Source organism: Lactuca saligna, chromosome 5 (genome assembly GCF_052625555.1).
Source record: "Lactuca saligna cultivar CGN05327 chromosome 5, ASM5262555v1, whole genome shotgun sequence".
Classification (NCBI taxonomy): Eukaryota; Viridiplantae; Streptophyta; class Magnoliopsida; order Asterales; family Asteraceae; genus Lactuca; species Lactuca saligna.
This window is the reverse complement of record NC_136421.1, coordinates 84,285,087-84,295,000: the sequence shown is the minus strand read 5'-3', so window position 1 is coordinate 84,295,000 and position 9,914 is coordinate 84,285,087. Positions and strand designations below refer to the sequence as shown.

The 9,914-nt window shown below is 35.0% G+C and overlaps 1 long non-coding RNA gene across 1 annotated transcript; it reads right to left on the bottom strand.

Annotated features, from left to right (window-relative positions):
• Positions 1-2,474: 2,474 nt before the first annotated feature.
• Positions 2,475-5,553, bottom strand: LOC145045341 (uncharacterized). Its single transcript, XR_013681806.1, has 2 exons — positions 5,129-5,553; positions 2,475-2,959 (listed from the first exon to the last, which is right to left on the bottom strand). It is a non-coding gene; the product is annotated as an uncharacterized LOC145045341 (long non-coding RNA).
• Positions 5,554-9,914: the final 4,361 nt, after the last annotated feature.

Genomic DNA, 9,914 nt, shown 5'->3' with positions numbered 1-9,914 from the left:
GTGAAATACTTCGCATCTTCATTCTTACACCCTTCGCATCCCTTCGCATTTATCTCTTTAAAAATTCTACAATTTCATCATTTTATGACCCCATTTGCGAAGTTGAGTATTTATTTCCAAAAATGCGAAACTCCGGGGACAATATTTGAAATCTTCTGTTTTCTTCCCCAATTCGCATTCTACTGTGAAATACTTCGCATCTTCATTCTTACACCCTTCGCATCCCTTCGCATTTATCACCTTCGCATTTTAAGCTAATTAATCAAATGCGATTCACAAAATTTTCATTCCAGATGCGAACACAGTTTAGTTCTTGAACTCTAAACTTGCGAAATCAAAAATTCATATGTTGAACCCATATGCGAATATTAACCCAATTGACTTCAAATTGATTCATAGATGCGAACACTCGATTGTTTTACTTTCGCAAAATGAGCATCAACAACTCCACAATCGAGTTTTTAAATTCTTACAAACAACAATTTCATAGTCCTTGACTTCGCGTCTTTCTTCACGAATCATCCCTCAATCATCAATCCAATTGCGAATCAAAACTCATGTTCTTGCTTTATCGATTCATCGACTACACTCATACAAATGCGAACAATACTCAATTTCAAAATCGATTGAAACTTATAGCAAAGCTAAATCCAACTTCGCATTCAAGCAGTGTTATTGATTCGCAGTCACAAGCAACCACCCCACACCCACTCTATGACCAGCCATACCTCCCCACCTTACCTATGTCACTTCAATGTTCCCTTACACTCAATTTACCCTCCTTCCCACGTTTTTAGAGCGGGAACAAACATCCTCTCTCCTCATTTCTCTCAATTGCCCTCATTTCACTAAAGTATCAAACACCACTTTTCTCTCAAACTCTTCTACACAAATTTTCGAGATCCAAGGCTGGATTCAAGTGTTCTTCCACACTTAGTAAGTAAAAATTCATCCTCCCTATTATTATTTCACTTCATTCTACTCAAATCTTTGGTTGCTTACACAAACTCCCTAACTATGATGTTAGATTCCCGAAAACCTTCAAGGCATCTCCAAGTGTTCTTAAATTAAACACTTCCATTCTTCAACAATCATCTACTGAAATCACTCAAGGTGAGTTCATACCCCTACATTTTCATGATTTCTCAAGTTTTCTAGGGGGTGAATACAAGTTAAAACACTAAGAACATATCAAAACTTCTCTAACAGCCTTCATCAGAAAAGTTCAACTCCATTCACAGACTGTTTTGGACATCTTAAACATTTTTGTTTTCAAAACTGTACAAGGTGCAAATAGTTCAAGTTTTTAGCTTTAAAATGGCTACTTGCACATCTCCATACGATTTTTCTACAATTTATGGTGATTTTTACGAAACTGCCTATCATTTCAAACAACAATCCGGACCAGTCTGTGATTTTGGACTTTTTCAGCCAGGTTAAAGGTCATTATAAATTGTAATAAAAATTATGAGCAAACTAGACCCATTTTGTGAACTCTCAGAATTTACGGATCTAGTTTTCGACTTCGTATGATTTTTCTATGATTTTTCCAAAACAGGGCAGAAGTGCTAAACTTTGCCAACAGCATGTAAATATCATAACACTTTGTATTATGTTGAGCAAAGTGTATAATCATAAGTTTTAGTATTTAAATGTGTTTCGTTGTTAGTTTATCATTATGAACTGAAATTAATACATTCATATTAAATATTATTCATTCATTTTGGAAAACGTAATATTAAACTATAACAAGTATAGTTTGATAAATTCACAACACTAATACATTTCCATAAAGAATTCATACATATTACATACATTTTAGATAAACTATAATAGGTATAGTTTATGATTCATCACTCAACGCACTCGTACAAAACGGGTACATCCATACAAGAAAGATTTATATTCACACACATTTCACGTAAACTTGTTAACCTATATTGTGAGACTCTCTCTCTCTCTCCCCGTACGTCCGAGTGCGGGATATAATTCCTGGTAGTTATAATCAGAATCTCCTTGAGGGAGAACATGATACTTGTATATAGATCTATATTGGGTTTGACACCCCACACCTTGCTGCTAGCTACAGTTGGACCTGCAGGTCTACGGGTGACAAATGTCATTTTATTTTTCGCGACACTGAGAACGTCGTGGCAGGTTCACATAGTCATAGTATGATTATAGCGACTCACATAGGGATATAACCACCCATAAGTTTACGGGATTTTATTTTTAAAACCTAAATGAGTTTTATGTCGATTTAAAATCACCTTTTTATCTCTACAAGTACAGATATCACTGTACACTTTTGGTTTTGGTAGTTACGACTACACATCAATTGAAACCACATTTATACTTTTAAGTATGGTCAATACTTGTTACTTCTCGGTCCACTAATTTAGGACGACATATATATAAAGTATTAACGAACATGAGAACATACGGAAATTTCATTTAATTCAAATGCGTCCATGTCCATTTAAGTGCATAATATTTTCTATTAATAAGAAAGGTTACTTATACATTTTGGTCTTCAGTCATAAGACTACATTACGCAGATTTAAAGAAAATATCGGATTTTCTGGATACATATTCTAACGTTTTTACAAGGAAAACGATTTACTTTTCCAACGAAATCTCTTATGAACTCACCAACCTTTGTGTTGACACTTTTCAAAACTACTTGTATTCTCAGGAATTCAGTGAAAACAGGAAATCAACAACGTTTTGAGGATGGGACGATAAATCGTCAAACAGTTCATTTTGTATTATAATGTAATTGATGTGAATCATGTAAACATGTGCTTTGATGTAACGTTTTCAATTATATTTGTGTTGGTTGTATTTACTTTGAACACTATTATACTCATTGTTGTGATACTCTACATGAAGTCCTCCACCTCCGGACGTTTCCGCCATCCTTGGTTTGGGGGTGTGACAGCTCAGCTCGTTTACACCCCTAGTCACATACACAAACACAACGGTTGATAATATATTAATTTGTAATATTACTTAATTCAAGATTAATGAGAGAAAGTAATATTATATAAAAACAAATAAAATAAGTCGAGTTTGCACTACTTAAAATTAGAAATTTTGAATTTTATTTCATAGATTAACTTATAATTGTAATTCTCTTTTTAACTCGAAATAGTTAATTCTTATAATTTTAACTTATTTAGATAAGTCATAGAACTTTAATTTTTTGGCAAAATTTCTAATTTAAATTGTTCAATCGAGATCTATGTTGTTTATCTAACAAATTGGGTTACAAAAAAAAAAAAAAAAACCAAAAAAAAAACCAAAAAAAAAAAAAAAGGTCATAAGTTGAATTGAGTTCCAAATCTAACCCTCTAAATAAACATGTAGGATTAAATTGAAAAACCTATGCTCTATTTAAACAAATCAAACTAAACCAAATCTATAGTTTATCGTCACATTTGTCCCTTAATATAATAATGTTTATATTTTTCAAAGTAAAAGGCTGGGTTGTTCAAAAACCATCTTATGGACCTTACGAATGAATTGATACATGTAGGGAAGTTACAAATCACTTCCTCTCAAAGATGCTCATGATTTGAATATCTTCAAATAAACTTGACTTACAACTTAAGACCGTCTGGTACCTTATTCGAACAAAACCAACCTCTATATAAGTAGCAACAACACCACCATGTTATGAATGTTAGCGATTATTGCAGAAAATTTTACTACATTCTCTTTGATTGTTGACCATGGTTGTAATAAGGGTAATTTGTTGAACAACATGGGCAGAAATTTCCCATGTCGGCTATTCATTGATATATTTTGCATGTGACAGCAATACTTTAACACGAAAAATAAATATACATTGCTATTTCTTGTATTTTATAAAAACATTTTAACACAAAAAACAAATTTAGATAGCTATTTTTTGCATTAGACTGCAACATGTTGACTCAAAAACTGAATGTAGATTGCTATTTTTGCATTAGATAACAGCATTTTAACACAATAATTATTGTATATTGCTATAACATTTCGTATGGTCATGTTGGAAGCTTTAGGCTACCTACTCTCCTTCTAATCTCATTCATATAATAAGCCAGTCTGGTTTATTAGATAGTGAGTGATTTGAATTTAACAGTAGCAATTTAGCACAAAAAATGAATATAGATTGCTATTTCTTGCATTTGACAGCAAGATTTGAACACAAAAAATGGCAGAAAATATAAGAATGTAACCTAGGGGATGGGTGACAGTTACCAACACATATGCACCTTTTCATTTTAAACTGTGTAATAAACTGGTATGTGACTAAACACACATCGCTAAAGTTCTGCAATTGACCCTACACATGAATCTTCGACTCCTACCAAACACACATGAATCAATAAAGTCATAACAACTATGAACCTTGTCTCAGTTTATACTAGCAATATCAATGATTAAAACATTAATAGTCTGACAAAGCATGTTGATTCTATTTGTCTTGTTGAAAAGCTCGAGAACTTGTGAAAATGGGAAATGAGAAAACAAAAATACACAAGTATGATTACTTATTGTGAGAGAGTAGCACAATGACACTTTAGCACATCCCCTGTTTGGTCTTCAAAATCAAAAAGGAAAAATAACAATCATTACCCTGTAGAGTTATAGTGCTTATATAAGATTAGATTTTTTTTAATTTACACAATTTCAGAATACCAAACAAAATACCAGAACGGAGATCGATAGAATTCCATTAAAAAAAAAATATTCACCTCAACCTACAATATCAAATCGAGCATAATGAAAAAAAAAATCAAATGCAAGATTAACGAAATGATTCTAATTTAGTCACAAAATCATTCCAACTAAAACAATAAATGGTGTTACGGAAAGCACCAAGAAAACGGGCGTAAGACAACAAATAAGTCAACAAAATTTAAGAAACTATTAAAGATGCTCTAACGAGTGATCAGTACTTTGTAGATAGAGGTTTCTTCACCAAAAAAATGAACATAGGATGTCAAAAAATCAGTGTTTCCAAAAAGTGAGTCTGGATAAAGAAAATACCATAAAACATGATAAAAGTATACACACGAACTTCATAAAGAAAAGAGTAGAAAAGAAATTGCACAATATAGTTATGGTTGTTTTAGCGGACCTAGTATCGGCGGTACTGAGGGAACCTGGTGGCAGAGAAATCGTTGAATTTGAGGGCAATGTTTAGATCTAGGTTGATTCAAGGTCAGATATAGGGACGCCGATAGTATATCGCAGTGACGGTGGTTAGTTCGGTGGTGGCCAAGGAAGGCGGCGTTGAAGACTGGTAGAGTAACTTGGGTATAAGGATGATGGATACGACACAGATAGTGTGCCTTTTAAACTTCAATTTTGGTGAAATAATTGGTTTTCAAAAGAAAAATCAGTTCCGAAGAAGGCCAATAAGGAGAGATAGCAGGCGAGATATCATGATTCAAAATACCTTCTAATTTTTAGTGCTGATTTTTAGGGACGTGACTCTAACTTTGGTTTAAGGAATAGGCGGGAATAAAATTAAAGGTTTAGGAGGAGATGTCATGTGGTAAAGAAGGGCTATAGAAAAGATAAGATTGTAATATTGTGTGTATATTATAATATAAGAATACGACTAATATATATATATATATATATATATATATATATATATATATATATATATATATATATATATATATATATATATATATATATATATATATATATATATATATATATATATATATATATATATAAAAGGAAAAGTGAATATACCCTTAAGGGTATATAAGCTTAGGTACCCAAACCCACCGTAATACATCGTTTAGTTTGATAAATTTATTATAAAGTTCTTAAACTTTAAGTCCTTACTTGATTTGATTCCAAGATTTTCAAATTTTCACTATTATATTACTCTTAAATCACATTTTTTTGTCGAACACCTACTAGGCTATATATATTATAGTTAAAAATGAAAATTATGTAGATGAAGATAAATGTGAAATTTATGAAAATCTTGAAAGTAAATCAAGTTAGAAGATGAATTATGAGAATATTGGATAATTACAGTTTATATATATGATACAAAATAACGTAGTATGGTGAGTTTGGGTACCTAAGCTTATATACCCTTAAGGATATATTCACTTTTCTCATATATATATATATATATATATATATATATATATATATATATATATATATATATATATATATATATATATATAGTACATATTTACACTTTGTACCCTTCTACTACTTAGCTATATTACAAACTGTCTAATATTCCCCCGCAAGCTAAGGTCGGGTAACGACATGCAACTTGGACCGTAAATCAGCAAATCGTTGAGAAGATAAAGGCTTTGTAAAAATGTCTGCAATCTGATCATGAGTGAAAATAAACTGAACAAAGAGTTTCCCTCCAGGAACTTTTTCTCTGACAAAGTGGAAATCAACCTCAACATGTTTTGTACGGGCATGAATGATAGGATTAGCTTATAAGTATGTGGCACCCAAGTTATCACACCATAAAATCGGGACTGATGTCATTGGAACCTTTAGCTCTCTAAGAAGAGCTTCAAGCCACGTGAGTTCAACAGCAGTGTCAGCTAGAGCTTTGTACTCGGATTTCGTTGATGACTGAGATACAGTTCGTTGTTTTCGAGCTGACCACGAGATCAAATTGTTTCCAAGATAAATGGCATATCCCCCGGTGGATCGACGATTATCGAGACTACCAGCCTGGTTTGCATCCGAGAAAGCACACAAAGATGAGGCACATGCGTTAGTATAGGCATGAAGAATAGACCCCGAGTCATGTTTGATGAGAAGCCCATAATCAGATGTCCCATGAAGATATAGTAGAATTCTTTTCACAGCGGACCATTGATTTTCATTCGGTGAATGCATGCACTGGCAAGCTTTATTTACAACATAGGTAATGTCTGGACGTGATAAGGTGACATATTGAAGGGCACCAACAACTTGGCGATATTGAACCGGATTGTCAAACAAGGGACTATCTCCAAGATATAAATTTGCAGTTGTAGTAATCGGAGATGGTGCCGGTTTTGCATGTGAGAGATTTGTCCGTTGAAGTAGATCCAGGATATATTTTTTTGAGATAAAATCACGTCCAAGTTCTTTCGAACTACCTTAATGCCCAAAAAATATGAAAGCGAACCCAAATCTTGAATGGCAAAATTTTGACTCAGATTGTTAATGATCTTATCAATGTCAATAGAATTATTACCTATAAGAATGATATCATCAACATATACCAGCATATATAAAAGTGTGCCCTTAGAGGAATAAATAAAGAGTAAAGGATCGGTTTTGGATCCTTGAAACCCAAGGTTATTGCAAAGCCTTGGTTAACCGATGAAACCATGCATGGGGTGCCTGCTTTAGCCCATATAAGGATTTGTGAAGTAAATAGAGGTGATCAGGTTTAGTTGAATCAATGAACCCTGGTGGCTGGCATAAGTACACTATCTCATTGAGTTCTCCATGCAAGAATGCATTTTGAACATCCAACTCTCTAAGTGTCCATCTTTGTGTAATGGCAAGAGAAAGAACTGTACGAATAGTAGTAGCTTTGACAACGGGGCTGAATGTTTCAAAATAGTCAATGCCCTGTTGTTGCTTAAACCCCTTTGCGACAAGTCGTGGTTTGTAACGAGTGACTTTGCCTGTTTGATCTCGTTTAAGTTTGTACACCCATTTACAGTCAACCACATTTGCATTAGGAATAGGTTGAACAAGAGACCATGTGGCATTGCGCATTAGGGCTGTGTATTCTTCGGCCATAGCAGCCCGCCATTGAGGGGATTTGTTGGCACTGGCAAAGGTTGTGGGCTCACTATCAGAGGAGTAGGTGTTGGTAGTATATGCGTAAGGGTTAAAGGGAACCCGTGGTTTGGGATTTTGACAAAAATTGGGTGGTCGTGCACGAGTTTGGGGTTGATCGGTGTGCACAGTAGCAGTCGGCTCGCTAATGGGAGCAGTAGGTTGGTTAAATGAGGAGGAAGAGGGACTGGAAGGAGATTCTTCAGTAGGAGGGTTGTTAATAGGAGTGGTAGTAGGTATGGTAGAGTCGGGTGATGTAATAGGTGTATCAGATGGAATGGTGGTAGGTATATTAGTATCAGGTGATGGAACGGGTGTAGGGTAACTAGAGACATACGGATTTGAAGGAGAATGTGGTATGGGTGAGGTTTGTAAGGTTTGTAAGAAGGGAAAATGTTGCTCATCAAACCGAACATGACGGGCTATGTAGATGCGATCGGTTTTGTGGGTCAAGGCACCTATAACCATGATGAGTAGGACTGTACCCAAGAAAAACACATGAAAGAGACCGAAAATCCATTTTGTGTTTATTGTATTGTGACATCCCCAAAATCTCGACCAGAAAAGACCGATTTTCATTTATGCTTTTAAAATAATTTCAGAGTAAATCTTTTTGATTTGAAAGAGTTGCGGAATTTGTTCCCAAAAACAAAACATGATAAAACAATGTTTACCAAAGCATTTCATAAAAGAAATGTATTTTCATTATATAATCAAAACTCAGGGTGTCATGTTCCGATACAGACCAATAAGCATAAACGATAACATTACAAGTCATTCAACAAATATATACATATATAGACTTGTAAACAAAACAACTTGATGGTTCATCCATCTTACGCCCTTGTGCCACTTCCTGTAATTCAAATAAAATTGAGTGGGTCAGGCTTGGGAGCCTGGTGAGCATATAGGGTTTTCAACCCACAATAAATAATTAAATTAATTTTCATCAACCAACAATAACCCAATTACCCATTCCCATTATTCTCACTTTATGTCCCTAAAATAACTAACACAAGGGACCTAGTCTAAGAATATTTCCTCGGGGTGACAACACATGCTTCGGGGGTTCCTCAGCAATATAAGTCAAATAAGGCAACCATGAGGGGGATGGAATACAACGAATGAACACCCAAGTTCATTAACACATACAGGTTATGAGCCAGCTAGCGTTCCGCGGGACTGTCTAGAAAAATCTGTGGTCGTCATCTAAATTCCGCTAGATGACTGGATCAAAACAACATCGAGGCCTCTCATCTGTTTATTACACACCAACTATCTACCCATGTTCTACCCAACATATTAGTAGATAAAACATACATTTTTATACATATTTTCAAAACCTGTAAAACATGCTCAATCAATACATTTTCCACATAACAGATGAGATACACTCACATAACACGTATTTCATAGAGAAATAATCAGATCTATAAGATAGAAGAAAGTGAATATGCATTCACACACATAACAACGAAATATACACATAACACGTGTTTCGTATAAAATACTTCATAATTATGCGTTAGAAGAAAGTAACCACACACTCACACATATAAACAACAATATACTTAATACACTCAAACCATACTTGTATTATTATCGTGTTTATGAAAGGTAGTATACACTCACTTGATCAGAAGATGATCGGACAGCACTATGACTTGCAAAAGTAGTAATCCTCAGCAGATCTGGAAGATCTCTACAAAAATCGAACTTCTCGCGGGCAGAGCTTCGGCTCGGGAACCACACTTCTCGGGATCTTCGGGATCTCGGGACTTGCTTCGGGACTCGGGAATATTACCTGGGCTTCGAGGTACTTCTGGCACGCAAATTGATGCAAAACGGGAGAGAGAAGGGAGAAAAATAGCAAAAGAGTCGGCTGCCCTCGCATCCTATTTATAGGAGGCTGAGGCCTCGGAGTACGCGGGGAGTACTGCTCCGAATTCGTCACTGCATGCGTCATCCGAAGAAATCGAGTGCGAGGCGTGTCATGCTTCGCTGTACGCGGGGCGTACACGAGTACGCATGGCGTACATCGGATGAGTCCGGTGACTCCTCTTCGGATAATGCCGGATTTAATA